Genomic DNA, 17575 nt, shown 5'->3' on the forward strand with positions numbered 1-17575 from the left:
CTGATATACCAGGGAATTATTTGGAAATGTTTGAGTTAGGCCTTTGTGATATTCATAAATTTTAAATTCCTCTTGAGAGGTTTAATGCTGCCCAAGATAGTGAACCTCCCACTCTCTGCTGAATTAGATTATTCTGAAAACTCCATGAAGCTTGGAAACACTTATGTGGTTGATTATTTCTCACTCTTGTCATAATTAAACGTAATATTTGTGCTTATTTGTAATGCTTATATTATCTTATAATAAAAAGTTTATTTAAAACTTTTGAAAGTTTGAAATAAAAGTTTTAGTAGTTTAGTAGTACTTTTGAAAGTTTGAAAACTACAGGTAAGAGACATTTTCTGATAAAATCTGGAACTAATATTAAAAAAAAACATTTAGACAAGCCACATGGTTTACAGTGTACAGTTTAAAATCATCATTTTAATATCCATCCACTTATTTTTTAACTGCTTCATCTGATTCAAGGTCTCGGTGAGTCAGACCCTATCCGAGCAAGCAATGGGCAGAAGGCGGTGTACTGTACACTTTGGACAAGATCCCAGTCCATTGCAGTGCACACACAGACACAAACACACCATGCACTCATTTAATTTTCCCAGAAGCCAATTAACGTACTAGTATGTCTTTGGAATGTAAGAGAAAACAGGGCCATCCAGAGGAAACCCACGTGAAAAGTAGAGAAGATACAAAACAAACTCCAAACAGATAGCACTCTAGGTCCAGAATAGAAACAGGGCCCCAGTGCTGGGAGGCAGCAAAACCAACCATAGAGCCACCATGGTGCTCCATGTTTATATGATTTATTTTTAATTATTAAGAGAAAAAGTGCTTTTCTAGCTTAACTACCAGAAAATTCACTGCTTCTTTATAGTGACTTGAGAAATCATATTCATCCTAAGGGTGCAAGAAATATTAAAGGGAGACAGTAGGCTTATGAAGACTGTGCTTATGACTTGCAGCTGCATTTATTGTCATTAATATTTTATAATGTTTTTTGTAATCATTCCCTCCCTGCTTCAGTGCCTGCATGTAGCCTGGCTGCTCACCACAGGAAATATCCGTTTGTCATTTGGTCTAAACCCCTGAGGTGCATCTTCAGTGTGGTCTACTGATAGATAAACTCATGCTAATTGTTGGTCTTAATTAGTGAGTTGGCTTTTGACTGTGTAGAGAAACAAAACAGAAGGTATGGCAAGATCTGGAGGCAGGAGCCAGGGTTCACAATTCTTGAAGTATTTTGAAAATTCTGATTCCAAACGTGACAGGGTGCTATCTTGTTTCAGTAAATTCTTTCTGTATAAGGGCTTCAATATATTTCTTTTGACTGGTCCTCATTAGTAGTTTTAACCTCTTTGTTTGTTTTCCCATTTCCTTTGGGTTCTTCATCAATAGCAAACATTCTTATCAAGCAATAGACTCGATTACATTATTCTGAAACATCCCAGGGACATACTCCAACAAGTTATTTTAATAATATTTGCTCAAATTTCTTTTAAGCTAATGAATTATCTCAAATTATCTGCATCATACTATGTTCACCCACTGTATTAATTAAAGGCCTTACAATAGTAACACACTATACAGTACTACAGTATGGCCCATAGGGTACATACTTCACAAGCAGAGGTAATGGAAACCTTTGCTTGTCTTGTAAGCTAATGTGTAAAGATACTGCCTATGAACCTGTTTAATGAGACCATCATTTTAGAATATGTATATCATGCTTGACTTACAAGCAGAAGGTCGAATGACCAGCACAGATGGGGAGTATGTAATTTCCAGTACCACAGAAACTTAGAATTTGGGATCTTGAGTTTTGGTTAGGTTTAGGTTTTATTACAAAGAACATTGGGGTTCTTATATATAATGGGAATTGTCAAACGGATATAAAAGTTGACTATTCACACTTCCCCTGTCATTCACTGGGAGGACACTCTGCATTTAAGTGCAAGATTAAAAAATAGCAGAAAATTCACAACAGTAAAAGCATGGACCTGTTCTACTGACTCTTACAAGTACCATTTTTTCACTATCATCAAAAGAACATAATGTAAGGATGTTTGAATGTTTTGGTCTTAAGGAAAGGACTATAGTGATTAATGCAATTGATATCTGAAAGCGATAGTCCTTCATCTGGTTCCAGTGCATCTGGGTTCTTGTTGAATGGGGATGAATGTCTGCTCAGTTAATCCTTTATCTACTCATCTGAGTGAAGACCACAGACAGATTAGACACATTTTAGGAACCCCAGGAATGACCAGACGTTACTACTAGTAGTAGTGGTGACCAGTAGTTTTCTTTAGAAACAACAAAGAAGTATGTGGAAGAGAAATTTTATGTATGAGGGGCAGGAGAGAGCAATAGTTATCTAAGAACTGAAGGGACCTGTATTTATATATTAGTAGAAGTACAGTATTTGACTTTTACTTTATAAATATTCAATGTATTGTTTAACTCTTGTCAAATTATATTTTACAGGCAGGCTCGCCACCTGTGGGGGGTTATTGGGTTTATGAAAACAGCCCTGTTTACTCCTACAGAGTTTTATACCTACTTTAGAGTAATCAGGGTTAGAATCCAGTGAAATAATCTAGAAAGTATCATGGCTGGTCTCTGAGAGCACAAATAATCATAAAATATACAGTAGTAGATTTTGAGAGACTTTGTATCATAGATACAGAAGCGCATTACTGCCACCAAAAAGAGCATGTGCATTATTACGTAATTACATGATACAACATATTTATAATTTGACTGCATGAACAACTTACATTACATTGTTGAATGATAGCACGAACAAAATACCAATATAGCTCAACTGCACCTTTCACTTTATTATTTGTGAGGATGGCCAACACTGGGGAATTTGTGAAGGTTTACTTCTGATTGGGTTTAGCCATAATTAAATTTATCACTTTTTAGCTCATACAAACAGAATCATTATAAGAATAAGGACACTAACTCGTAACCTTAAACATGAAACAATCTACTGAAGGAAGCGCTATGATTATTCACTGAATGTGACACTTTCATGCATTCAGATAATTTTTTATCACATAATTACAAGATAATCATCAATAATTACATGATAATTTTAATGTACAGTAAATATGTCATAGAGAAATATTTTTTCTTTGTGGAAGCAGTGTGCTTCTGTACTTAAAGGTGTGTAATTGTTTTGCTATAAGCTACAGTATTGCCTGTTTATTTTGTTTCTGTACAACCAAATTGTAGAAATTAACTAGCCGCATGACCATGCTTAGAATACCCTGGCCATGGGATTGTGTGATTTAACTTGAAGCTTAATTGCTTCTATTCCTAATTGCTTATATTCATTCTTGTGTCAGGAACTGATTTCTAACTCATATTTTACAATATGTGATTTTACACCCAATATCTATTATTATATTTATCACAAGCTCCTATTTCCAGGTCTCGGTATCATGTGAAAAACAAATTTCTCATTTATGTTGTGTAAAAGCAGACCAAGCTATCAAAATAAATAATATGTGAGTTAGAAAAGGCTGTTCTGAAGCTTTGCTGTAGAACATTAATTTATTTTTTTATCCATCACTTTGTATATTATCCTTCCCAGTGAGCTCAAATTTCCTTTGCAATAAAATAAATGAAAACTCTTTGTAATTGGTACTGGGAATGTTAAGGCCACAAGCTACATATGGGACTAACACTATACAAATCTATTGTATGTGTCTAATAATAGTCTCTATTGTTCCTGTTCCAAAACACATTGCTCTCAGAAGCATTTTTCTGTCCCTGACATACAGGTTGAATGAAATAAGGAGTTTAAGTTAATCTGCTTGTAACTAAAGCAGAGGTCAAAATACATCAGGCCAGTACTTCCTTTTATTTGTTTGGAGTCAAATGCTATTCATCATCTGTAATTTATTATCCAATACATGTGTTTGTTTCTTTGATTCAGTACTGAGCAGATCTCCTGCATTCACTGATTGATGCTTGCTGTGTTGCAGGATGGATTTTGATTCCAAAGTTTCTGTAGCAAGGCAATAGCTTTATTTATCTGTTCATTCATGCTTTAAGCATAACTGAATTGGCTTTCCTCTTACACTATTGTATTACATTGTTATGTCCTGGTCAAGATTTTAAATCTTTCGGTCCCCACTCTCTTATCCTTTTTTCTCACAAATGCATTGGTGAGTTTGGTAATAATTATTACGGTAAAGTATTTGAAGAAATGTTCTTAGCTAAAATTTAATTTCATTATTTGTTTACTGCATGTGTGTAGCATAGAGGCAGAACAAATACCCTGTGTTTAAATATGACCAAATCTACACAAGCACAAATATGACTTACTGTATATGTTGAGCTTTGAATGGATCGTAGTATATTGCATATACAGTACTAGTAGGTGGGCATTTGACGTTCAGTGGCATGCAGTTCTCTACGAGTTAAATCACAGTAATGCATGTGGAATATGTTTGCATATTTATACATGTTTGTATGTGGAATATGTTGAGAGAGTTTTTAGCTTCCAATAGTCTTAAAAGACTTCTTGCACCTTCACTATGGCTACATCTTCAGTAACATTTTATGAATACAGGAATGATGAAGTTTGTCTATTCAGGCAATGTCTGCACATCACTTATAGGCTCCTTTTTAACAGAGCTACATATTCCAAACATAGATAAATACTGTGTGATGTCTTTTTCATAAATTAATAAAAAATCTGGGATACATAATAAGTCTTTCCTGTGATAGGGATACTTCCAGTCATCCTATGGAATTGTTCATTGTGCTTTGTTTATCTAATGTACTTCCCTTTGATAAAATTCAAATGTGCTTAGAATTAATCTGTTAAGAATCCATCATGTGCAGTGTATGCAGGAGAATCATGGGGAAATAATTTTAATTTGTTTGCATCTGGTCTGCAATTAGAGTGGCATGGTGGTGCAGTGGTTAGTATTGCTGTTTTGCATTGCAAGGACGCTGTGTTCAGTTCTGGACCTGGGGTGCTATCTGAGTTTGTATGTTCTCCCTGTGTTCTGGTAGAAAAATTGGCTTCTGGGAAAACTGGCCCTGATGAGAGTGTGTATACTTGTATGTATTAGAAAACAGATGTATTGGTGGAAGTGTAATGAAACGTTCTTTCACAATCCGGGGAAGAGTGAGGAAAACAAGGTGGAAAAAGTATGCAAGGGGGCTGGAAGGGAGCAGGTGCACAAAATCACCTCAAATGTGAAAGAGCCGGAGCGCCCTTAAGGGGGAGGGGCTACAATCATGACAGGAAGGTTTTCAGCTACAAGCATCTTTTACTTTCAGTCTATGAAGTTTATCACTTTCCTTTATACTGACAATCCTGGGGTTTATATGCACAGTAAGGACTTTGTTTCATATCAGGTGCATACAGTATCTAACACATTTCTGTTGCTAAAGCAAAAATCTGAATATACAGGTAGCACAACTTTAAAGGCTCAGTCAATCATTTTCTCACTATAAAAAATACCATGCATACTGAAGGTAGGAATATGTTTGCCCCAGGATTTCAGCATTCAAGAAAGTGTTTGAAAATAATTCACTTTACTTCTCAGTACAGAAACAAATTGTGTTTATGTAGAAGTATACAAATGCATGTCTGTACAGTACATACAGTATATAGCACATTCATCCATTTTCTAACCGCATTAACCAAACAGGGATGCTAGAGCCTATCCCAGCAAGCAACAGGAGCAAGGCAGGATGTACAGTACAGTACAGTACAGTACTCATATCTGTTTATATATATTTTAAAAGGGTCTAACTATGGTATCTTAAATTATCATCGCATTTTATGAATATAGACAATTATTGAATTATTATTATAGCATGAACTATTCAATACAATATAAACTGCCTTACAGTTTATAACAAACAGATATTCATACTGCCACCCACCATATAAATGTTTATCTCAAAATTTCCATTCACATACATTGTTTATTTTCCTAAACCAGAACTGCCTACAGTAGTATGCATTTCCAGAAACAGACACACAAAACTTGTATTATAGAGAAAATACATTATGACATGTCCGTGTAAACCCTGACAATGTTAAATTAGAAGAATTAGTTTGTATCATCTGCTGTTTATGGTTGTTTAATTTTGTACTTGATTTTTATTCAGTTATGCATGTTCTCAGTAGGCAATATGTTCAACTGACATCCCTAATCAGTTTTGCAGCACATAAATTATTCTGGAAGATTCTGAAAGGCTGACTGTGAGGAAATGAGGTTGGGAAGTGGTGGACTTCAGAGCATTGTGTGGTGTTAATTTACCTCTTCACTGGACTTCATAATTCAGATCTGACAAGTCTCTTCAGATGATACTCTTGTTTAAGTGCTGAAGCAACATATCAAACACCAAGCTGGATGTACTGTACATAACAGCCAAGAACTACAAAAATATTCAAAGCAGGAGTAAGAAATTGAATCCAAATAAGTTAAACCAACTTCTTTAATTTCTGTTGTGACTGCTAGCTTTCTTAGTAATAATTATCCTTCACTTTCTTTATTCAGTTGATGAACTTTTGCTTCAGCTGTTCCAAAAAGCCTTATTGTTATTTGTAATAGGTTTATTATTGCATTTATTCTCTATTGATAAAACTATTTGAGACTTGTTTGTGTTTGCACAAGTGTATTTCCTTAGGTCTTTAAATACATTGATTTCATCTGCATTAAAAAACAACAAAGAAAAGGGGCACACTTGATAATGTGCTTTTCAGGCATCATTTTAATTTAACCACCAGGAAATTTAGGCTATAAAATCATTTTTGGCTCATTGAGTTTCTATTAATTTTCCTCATCTGATTGTTGAAGCCACATTTCAATTGATGGTAATTCCCGGTTCTGCCAGCCTATTCTAAACAAGTGTTTCTGCATACAAATCTGTAATCAGGTTTCTTTGAATTTTTACATCAACTATTGTTGAATTTTAAATTGTCCTTTTGTGTGAAATTTATTGAGGAAAACTAAATTACAGATACTTAGTGGGCTTTTATCTTGGGAATGTAACCAGGGCGGTCTCAAAGGATGGGCGGGGCCTTGGGTGGTTGTTGTGTGTAGTAGTGGTGGCATACTCTACTAATCATCGTTGTAGCTAATGCTACCTGTTCGGTACCTTCAGGTGTCTCAATGCTAGCACCCTTGTCGTCGTCGAGATCACCACCTGTGTCCGTTTCTTCTTCGCTCCTGGTTTTTACCATGAACCTTTCCACAGCCCCTTTAAGATCCACATTTGCATCCTCCCTCTTCTGCTTCCTTTTTCTTTTCTCGCACCCACTGTAGTATTTTTTAAATCTGTCCCTATCTCTATTTGTGGTCACCCATTTTTCCACCAGCTAACCGTTTTTCAAAGCTAGTTTAATTATGCCACAATAACTTTTAGCTTGCAACTCATGGCCTATAATGTAGTTAGTGCCGGACTTGCCTCCATTTCTGAATAAAGCATCTGCTCTCCCACTAACTTTAGAGATTCATCTTGAGTTTAAATAAGAGTTTTGTGTGTCGCTTTACTAAAATATCTAAACATGTATTTATTTATATTTTTATTTATGTGTGAAACAGGATTGGGTATTGGGTATTGGGTAAGCACGGGGCCCTGGTTGGCCACCCCATTCACCCCCCCACCCCACCCTTTGAGATGGCCCTGAATGTAACAATGCCAACCCTTTCTCTATCACAAGTTGTACTTTTTTTAGTCACTGCCACCTGACAGTTCAGCATTTTAAGTGGTTCGTCTCTGCTCTCTTTTGCTGTCTGTATGCTCCTAGGGATCCTAGTTCTTTTCCTATGGTTCTTTCCCAAGAATACTGAGCAGACTCCATTCACCTTCATGTCTTCATTGATCTCTTTTCTGATTTACAACTCTTGCTACTCATCATGCTACTTATACAGCACATCTCTAACTCTCTTTACTAGGTAGAGGAGTATTCATATTCATACTGACTCAGTCCATGGTGTCCTGCTGTCTCCTTATAGTATCTGTTCTTACACCACCAGGCATAGAGTAAAAATGCAGTGCCAGTTCTATTCACTAGATTTTAGTTATGCATGTTCTCGTTTTCTTAGATCAGTAAGTATAGATGTATGCATGCTAACTCTGTGTTGCCTGGCTTTTCTCTTTCATCTTACATTCTCTCTTTTCACTTATCGTCAATTCTCAGTTACTTCTTTTATCAACCTTAAACTTCCATGTTCTGCATTCTCTGACTCACCCCACTGCTCCTATACTGCTAATTACGCCTCTCTCTAACAAATGTTGGCGTCTCTGACACAGCAGCAGCCAGTCTGTCATTTCCTTTCTTCTCTCTCAGGGAGTGCCCTTTAGTCTTCAGTTCTTAAGGCACAGAATGGACTAAGGACTCAATCTGCGGTGTGTAGACTCCTTCTCTTCTCTGTGGGAAGAAGACGTGCTGCTGTTTTACCTAACACTGCCTCACTCCTCTAGCTACTAATGTCTCCAGTCAGATTTGGTTCAACACACCAACCCTATTCCTTAAAAGCTCCTTCTCCCCCGTTATGCCTGGCAAATGATCAAGCAACCCACCTGTCCAAGATCTTTGATGCCTCTCAGTACAATATTCTCCATATCTTTTGCAACCTTTCTAGGTCTCTAATTCCTACAGACCTGATAGTCAGCCCAATCCAGTACTCACACTCCATCTCCGCTTCTGTAATGACAAAATATTTACTTAGGAATACTGAAGGCTTAACAAAGTATGGAAATTTAAATAATAACCTTTCTCAGTTGATTTCTCCAGTTCATTTTAATTAATATATCTCGGCTATATAGAGTATATTTTTCTCTGTGGGGTTCTTGTTGGACATGTTAAAATTTTCTGGGTTCATTTTTCTGAAATTGCTACTGTATTTGTTGTTTGTAGAATCAACAAGCAAGGAAAATGCTCCAGAAAGAAGGATTATTTTTGCACCAGTGGATTTAACATAACAATTCTGGACAACTTGACTACATCACAGCTCAGCCAACATCTGGTAAAAAAATTAAAATCTGTTTCTTTATTTCATTCTGTAAGGACATGCCTTTTCATTTTATAATTAAGCTAATGAGAAATTGGAATATGTATTTCTTACATATTAGGTTGATGATTATGTAGTACGAATGCATGACATTGCCAGGTATTCACAGACAAATTCTGCCTTTTTCTGTGTATTACTCAGTTTTAGCAAATGTGTTCTGTTTTAGGAACAGAAACAACATGTGAAAATGATGGAAATTACTTGATTTAAAGTGAGCATCAAAAGAAACCGCTTATGATTGCAACAAATGTGCAATTTATCATCAGGAAAGTGACAAAATCATTTTTATAGCAAATGCCCTGGCATTTTAATGCACACACATGACATGAATTTGGTAGGCTGATTAATATTTGTCATCAGTAGGGTTAATCAACAGGGGGTGTTCTGTGAGAGTCAGAAGCTACAGTCACTGGAAGCTACATTTCTGAGATTTGTGCTTTGCACCCAGCTACAGTTGATGTCTTTTGGGATTCTGTCCCATTCCTCTTGTAAAGCATGGACAAGCATATGCCTAGATGCCACTTGTCAAACTGTCACATTTTCATCTTTAAAGAAAGCTTTAGTAATACCAGAAGCATGGGGACATGAGTTATCTTGCTGTATCACATTGGAAACAGCCCAAACATTACAGGTCCCAGAACTTCATCAATGTACTGTAGCGCCATGCAGTCATGTTGTCAACAATTACTGCAAGTGACGTTCTGTAGTTATTACACTCCTACCTAGATCGTCATACCTGGACATCTCCATTAATTGTCCCGTAATCAATTAATTTGTCATACTCAACAAAAAAAGACATGGCACCAGGGCTGGCAAGTCTATCTGAAACATATCTATAGCACAAAGCTGTGTTCCTTTTTTTTAAGTATGTGTTGTTCTGTATGTTTCTTTATTATCATGAAGCTTGACATCCCAGTGTCCAGCCAAAGCTCACATTAATTATATTTTAATTGAAATAATTCCAAAACACTCAACAAATAACCAAAATACTGTAACGACCGAGGGTTTCGGTACGGAATGGAGCAGGCATGGGACTCAGGGACTCAGGGTTGAACAACACAGTTATTAACTCGATCAACACATTTATTAACTCGAACCAGGGAAAGGTACACACACAGGGACAGGGGTTACAGTGCTGCACCTACACTAACACACACACGAAGGGAAGAGGTTGTCTCCCAGCCTCCACCCCACTATATACAGTCCCGTAGTCCCTCCCTCAGGCACTGTTCTCAGCCTGCCTTAAGTGCGCATGGCTAAAGCGCCCTGTGTGGCGCTACATTGCCCCCGGCTGAAGAGTCGAGCGTCCTGCAGACCCCAAACCATCCCTGCAGGCTGCACACGCAAGGCAGGCTGCTCCACGGGCTCCTCCTGCTAGCCTCTCCGTCTGGGCCAGGGACCTCCGTCTGAGCCAGGACCCTCCGTCTCGGCTAGGGCTCTCTCTCCACGTGCTGGACCTCTCACCATGCCGCTCCATCCCGCTCCTAACACCAATGTAATGACTGTGGGTTTCGGTACGGAATGGAGCAGGCGTGGGACTCAGGGAATGGGGTTGAACAACACAGTTATTAACTCAAACCTGGGAAAGGTACATGCACAGGGACAGGGCTTACAGCACTGCACCTACACTAACACACACACTAAGGGAAGAGGCTGTCTCCCAGCCTCCGTACCACTATATACAGTCCCGTAGTCCCGCCCTCAGGCACTGTTCTCAGCCTGCCTTAAGTGCGCATGGCTAAGTGCCCCGCATGGAGCTACAATACATATACATATACATATACATATATTTATTTTCCTAAAATATTGAATGTACAAAATGTGATAAGCTTCATCTGATGCTCAGTATGAAAGAAAAACTATTTAAATATCAGTCTGATATAAAGAATGATGGTTTCTATCCTGATAAGTGTCCATGCATTGCTATGTTGATGTTTAGTGGCCAAGAAAAATCAGCAGAATTTGTCTTTTAAATAATACTATTTTAATAAGATTTTAAAAGATACCCCCTGATCTCAAATACTTTAAAAAACACTGAAAAGCAAATGACAATGGTTACTTTTTAAGTAAACATAACTGAAGATTTTAAAATGAATCTTATATTTTGTACCATTTGAGGAAATATGGATTCTTTTAAGATGTGCCAAAACGAAAGCAAAATGCATTTCACCATCTCGTATTGGCTACAACAGGACATGTGTAATTACGGAACAATTTGAACAACCTCAAGCTAATTTAACCAGAGTTGCAAGAGTTAAAAGAATGCAGAAAATACATGTACAATATCTTTGTTACTTCATTGGTAAGTGTAGCCTCTCTTCAGTTGTAATATTACAGGATAGATAGGCATACTCGTTAAGAGTGGAATTAGAAGCCTTTAGGCAGTATTGTTATTTAGCAGTGAAAAACAGATAAGGTTATTCAATTTATATTTATACCCTTGATAAATAAACATAATTTTGTGTGAATAATGAGGAAAGGTTCAACTTACCATTGCTTATGCTTTTATATCCTAGGTATTTGTTTTATAGTATGGGTTTTGTGCTGTGTAGTACAGAAAATGTATGAGACTCAAATGAGTTTCTAGCTCCAGTTTTAATCTGTTGTAAGTGTGAGAAAGCTCTTCCTTTGTAATTGCAAAATCTTAAAACCAGCATATCCCTTTTGCAAGAGGAATGAATGTGCCATGCATGTGCTTCAGGTGCAGTGCAGGTAAGCCCCAAGTAACTTTATCAATCAGGTTATATAATAAGCCCTACTTGTATTAATTCCCTATTCACTCTTACAATGCATTACTATACTATGCTAAGGTAAAAACAAATTGTAGTTTAGCAGAACGGTAAGTGATATTAACTCAATATATTATGATAACTGTTGGAGAACATACAGTAGCAAACCATTCCCACAGTTTTAGTAAAACTGAAAGAAAATTGAAAATGTCCTGTGGTAAACTTATTCATTATCCAAACACAGGTTTTCAGCTAGTGGAGTCTATAAAACTAGCATAAGCTTGCAGAAATAATGAAGAATTTAGTAAAGAAATTTTAAATTAGCTGAACTGTTAACTTGGATTTAGTCGTTCTTTCTGCTGGTGTTTGAAACTTGCTAATGGACACACTGTTTTAAACATACTGCAGACACAACCGAGAGGTATAACATATTTTTTATTCAGCCTATTTTCTAGTACAGATATAGTATTAGAATTCAAAACCCAGCTCTTATATTTATGATGTTATATGTAAAAATTATATTTAATAAAAATAATTCAATGAGACTCAATTGTCATTTTCAAATATGAAGTCAATAATATTTTAACAGTAATCCCCCTTTTTATTGGACTACACTTTAATGGACTTCGGATTTAACAGACAAAATGTGCTAAAGGGAATTTTTTCTGTAAAATCAGAAATGCTGGACTTTTCCTGCAATACCATTGAAATGCACATATAATAAATCAAAGTTAAAATAAGTATCACATCCATTTAAAATTAAGGAATATAAAAAATACACTATAGGGACAGATCTGTTGTTTAAAATGGATGCTGTTTGTGTTTCATATGCTTTAGCTAATTTTATACAGCATATTTACAATTCATTAAATAAGAGCTTGCATACAATATGTATGATTAAAAAACAATTTTCATGGAGTTGATTGCAATTGTTAAAAAATGTCAAAAGATATATTTTTTTCTTTTAAAATACTGTCGGACAGCACAGTGGTATAATGGTTAGCATTGGTTCCTCGCATTTCTGGATCAGGGATGCTACAGTATCTGCTTGGAGTTTTTGTGTTCTCCCTTTTTTCACATGTATTTCCTCTGGATGTTCTGGTTTCCTCCCTCAGACCAAAAACATACTAGTAGGTTATTCCGCATCTAAACTGGCCCTGGTGTGAGTGTGTGCTTGCACATGTTTGTGTCTGTGTGTGCCCTGCGATGGACTTGTGTCATGTCCAAGGTGTACCCTGCATTGTACCCATTGCTTGCCAGTATAGGCTCCGGCTCCCCTGTAACCCTGTATTGGATAAAAATGTTAGAAAATGAATAGTGTGTTTTTTGGATGAAGAACATAATTTGCGATTTAATGGACATTCAGCAATAATGATTCACCTTCTCCCATATTAGTACATTAAACTGACTGTGGGTTTTCTGTATTTAGCGTCAACACCACTCAATGCTTAATTCACAGTAGCTGCCAACTGACATACTTCCATAGTCTGTACAGTACCTACATCCTTACTTCTTTTTGTATTTCTCTGCCTTCACATATATAGTATTTATATTTAAGATTGCAAATGTAATAAAAACATGGTTATAGGCCTTTCCATTTGAACTAGTAATTTGGGTTACAGGTTTTAATTATATTAGAATTTAAAGTACAGTATTTGCCTATTTTCAAAAATAGAAATCACAATTTCGCTTTTTTTGTACTGGTTCTTTCATTTTGCTTTCCTATGTTAATACTTTAAAGTTAAGCACATTATAAAAACTGTTATTTATGAGTTTGTATAAGAATGTGAATTTGATGTCTTAAAGTTAAATTAATAATAAATGGGAAGTGTTTGTCTATAGTGCATTTCCATTGTTTCTCTAAAGCACTGACTAATGGCTATGACATTGATCAGTACTGTGGGTAAATTATCAACATCCCAGAGGATGTCTCCTTTTTTCATTTCACCTCTCCTTAACAGGAATAGACTTGCCAGTCATTTTGACAGAAAAATCAGATTTGCAAATGGAATGTATTTTGAAAATCGAATTTTTCCTTTTCCTGGTTAGTTGATCTGATTAGTCTGTTTCATGCAGGTGGAAAAGAATGCGCTCTGAGCACTCCAATTTTCTTTTTGAGGTATTCAGACAAATGACTGATTTTCTCATTTTAAAAGATAAAAATTGTTTCCAAACACCATGTATGTGTTCCTGCAAATTACCCATACTTTTGTATTTGTATACACTATTAATTATTATCCTTCCTAATTAGGATGATCAAAACTTGTATGAACTTTTAATATGATGCTATAATAATAACAATTATAATAGCTGTACTGTATATATTGCAATCAATTCCAAACACTTTTTTATGTGCTGTGGAGAATCTTGAGTATAGTAATATAAGACTAGTAAAAATCTTTTCTTTAGAGTTCAGGATGGGTTTGGAGCCCAGCTTGGTAGTTTTAATCCACTATTTGTATCTGGGAGATTCCCAACCATGGAGCAAAGTAGGCTGAGCTTTGCTTGTGATCAACAGAATTGATAGAAATGAGAAGTCCTTGACTCCAAATCACTGGTTAAGTGCTGGTATAACTGAAAATTCTCAGTAGAAGCTGTATTTGCCCTCCAGTAGTCACCAATCCCTACTGTCTGCATTTCAAGGTCTCATTAAGGAAAATTAACAGATGGCTGGGAATGCAATTATGCGCATGTCTGGGAGGAGGAGGAGGTGCCTGTGTGGTCTTCATCTATCCCACGGTAATGAGTATATTATGGCTGTTCATGTCAGGCTGCGTAGAAGTTGCCTATTTCAAATGTTATAGTAAAAAATGAGAAAGAACAATTGTAGATTTGAAGTTTAAGGAAGACATTATGTAAAAACGAATACTGTTATCGTGCCACAGCCAAGAGAAAGGTTTCTGTTAGCCAGAATGGCCTATAGAATGTATCAGTGTGTAACTGCATACTGTAAGTGCCCGCTTTTGGAAGTGCAAATACAGTAAAAATTGTAAAAGTGACAGCATAAGATAAAACAAACCCAATGTTAAAGCATTTAATTCCTCACAAGGTAAATTATGGTATTTTTCACTTCTTTTTTGTAAAACTGTAGTCAATTGTAATTAATTGTTCTGTACATACTGTATGTCAGATCATATAACTTACTTCATTCAATGGCAGCAATTTCATTAAAAAATATATTTTCACTTCTCACACATTTACAGTATGTATGTTTGTAGAATAATATGGATTTTTAACATTAATTAAATGTTTTTTTTGGCATTTTAATGAATTAGTAAAACTAGGGGTAAAGGGGTGTAAAATTTAGGATGCACCTAAGTACATATCAACTTCCGTCTCCCGGTATAGAGGAACTAAAAAACATACAGTAATGGCAACCTCGTTGGAGCAGACAGGACACAACTCCAGGTCAGTGAGATAAAAATAAAGAAGAGAGCTAGTCAGCACAACAGAAGAAAAAAGCACAGGTTACATTATCTGCATCGATTGTGAAGCACTTACAAAAATGGCAGTAACAAGACTAGGCTACTTTAGTCTGTTTAAAATAAGGAATCTGGATATGCCATTTCAATAAATGTTGATCAAATGAATGTTCGAATATTGTTCGGTGTAATTTCTAATGGAGCGGTTCGGACCTAAAAACTAAAACACTGAAGCGATAGGTGCTGATGGGGACAATGAAGAGGAGGTGGTCCCCTTAACGGCTGGTGAAACCCCAAAACCTATAATCAACACACAAGTCCCTCCTTCCACTTTTTACAGCTTGCAGTTCTTAACAGTGCTCCTAGGGTGAGCCCCTTCATAGCGAACACTACAATATTTTTTCCTCTGACTTAAACAGCTTTGAGAGCTTTTTAAGAAAGATGATTAGCTCAGCCCGCGGACCACTGGTGGTCCTCAGACATCACTTTGAGAACCGCTGTGCTAGGATATTTCCACAAATGAGACGTATAGGAAAAACTTGGTTCGTCTTGGCTATAATTTTTTGCTGAATATACCTCGATATTCGCGATAGTCAGAATGTTGTCAGTAAGAGTCCAACTGTCTTAATTTTGTTAATTAGGTGAAATAGTAATTGGTTCACAAACACAAACGTTTTGTTATTTACTGACTCACTCTTTCATCCTGGCATCTTGCAAAAAGCTAGAATTTTCATCTACTTGATTCCTGCCAGTAAAAGTGTCACGGTTTGGTGAACCCTAAATACAAGACTCTTGCATTGTGGATGGCTATGCTGCCAAGCGATTATAAAGGACCCTTTTTCCCCTGCCATAAGTTCTGTTTATCTCACCAGTATATGCACAGATCAGCAACAGACACTAGTATCATTTAAGTGCCCTTTTTTATTTTCTGTCTATACAAAAGTTAACAGACCAGCAGCCATATCACCCTGCAGCTCTCAACTGGCTACCCACTGAAGACAAGCAGAGTTGAGACTGGTCAGTACCTGGATGGGTGACCTTAGGGGAAGCTATGGTTGCTGCTGGAAGTGGTGTTAGTGGGACCAGCGGAGGCGCCCACCCTGCTGTCTGTGTGGGTCCTAATACCCGGCCATAGTGGCGGAGACACTATACTGTAGTGGTCGCCGTCTTTAAAAATGAGACATTAAACTGAGGTCCTGACTCTCAGTGGTCATTAAAGATCCCCGGGCATTTCTTAATAAGAGTAGGGAGTTATCCCAGTGTTTTCCCCCCTTGGCCTTTACTGTGGTCTCCAAATTGTCCCAATGTATGACTGGCTTGCACTTGTCCTGCGATGGACATGTGCGCTGTCCAGGGTGTACCCTGCCAAGTGCTTGTTGCTTGCCGGGTAGGCTCCAGCTTCCTGTGACATCCTATGGTATAAAGTGGTTTTGTCAAATGACATGACAAAAGTTAACACTGTCTATCCAATGCCCAGGGCACAAAATCGGCTCCAAAAGACATACATTCCAAACCAGCACAAATATCCAACTGGTGTTATTAAAGCAAATATCCCAAAATATTGCAGTCCAGCAGTTTTTTCCTCCATGTAGTTCCTTTTGTGGTTCTTAAGCATCTTTCCTGGTCCTGACCATCGCAAACAACATGGTTCCTCCATACCCCCCCCCCCCCCCCCCCGCATCCACCTTGATTTCTCCAAGTCTCTCCAAGTAGAGAAGGAGGAAGATGACACCGGAGCCTTCCTCAACTGCTGTAATGAATTGTCCTGTTTAATAAAATGTCAGTCTAGTACTGTTATGTCCATACCTTTATATGCATACTTTATAAAAAAGAAAAAAAATCGACTTTGTAATTGCATAGTGCACCCTTCTCCCTCCCTCCTTTAAATAACTGCATTTTAAAAATGAGATTTTAGACCTGAATTATGTGTTCTAGAAGAATATAAATTATTAATGGATGGAAATGAATTCATAATCTTTTTCCCATTAAAGAAGCTTTATGGGGTCAATAATTCAGATATCATTAGTCCTTTAAATCTAGTTTTTGCTTGTTATCAAGGACGTGCACTTTACACATCTTATCGAGCTTTTATCACTAATTACATAACCATTTAAGGAATAGTTAGCACGGGCCGTATGGAGTGGAATACACTGCTACTTAAGCTTATTGTGGTTGACAATTGCAATTTTTCATTTGGTAAAATAATTAATTTCTAATTATATTTACTGACTGAATGATGCCAGTGTCACACAATGTGCATTTCAATTCCATATGTAAAATCTAGTTAGGTAAAACATGATACCCTATTTAATTACCTTTTTAATTACCTTTTCTAACTTGATACACTATTTTTACCTTTTTTTAAATACCC

General features: G+C 36.7%; 1 protein-coding gene across 6 annotated transcripts in view; it reads left to right on the top strand.

Annotated features, from left to right (window-relative positions):
- Window positions 1-17575, top strand: part of LOC148651328 (poly(rC)-binding protein 3) — a 402183-nt gene that overhangs the window by 141871 nt on the left and 242737 nt on the right. For 5 of the 6 annotated variants that reach the window (XM_088601457.1, XM_088601456.1, XM_088601449.1 and 2 more), the window contains exon 2: window positions 8900-9008. The exons of the other annotated variant lie outside the window; for it this stretch is intronic. The gene's annotated coding sequence lies outside the window, so the exon portion shown is untranslated. The remainder of the gene's footprint in view (window positions 1-8899; window positions 9009-17575) is intronic. 6 annotated transcript variants of the gene reach the window in all.

This window comes from Lepisosteus platostomus, chromosome 12 (assembly GCF_059453375.1).
Source record: "Lepisosteus platostomus isolate fLepPlt1 chromosome 12, fLepPlt1.hap1, whole genome shotgun sequence".
Lineage (NCBI taxonomy): Eukaryota > Metazoa > Chordata > Actinopteri > Semionotiformes > Lepisosteidae > Lepisosteus > Lepisosteus platostomus.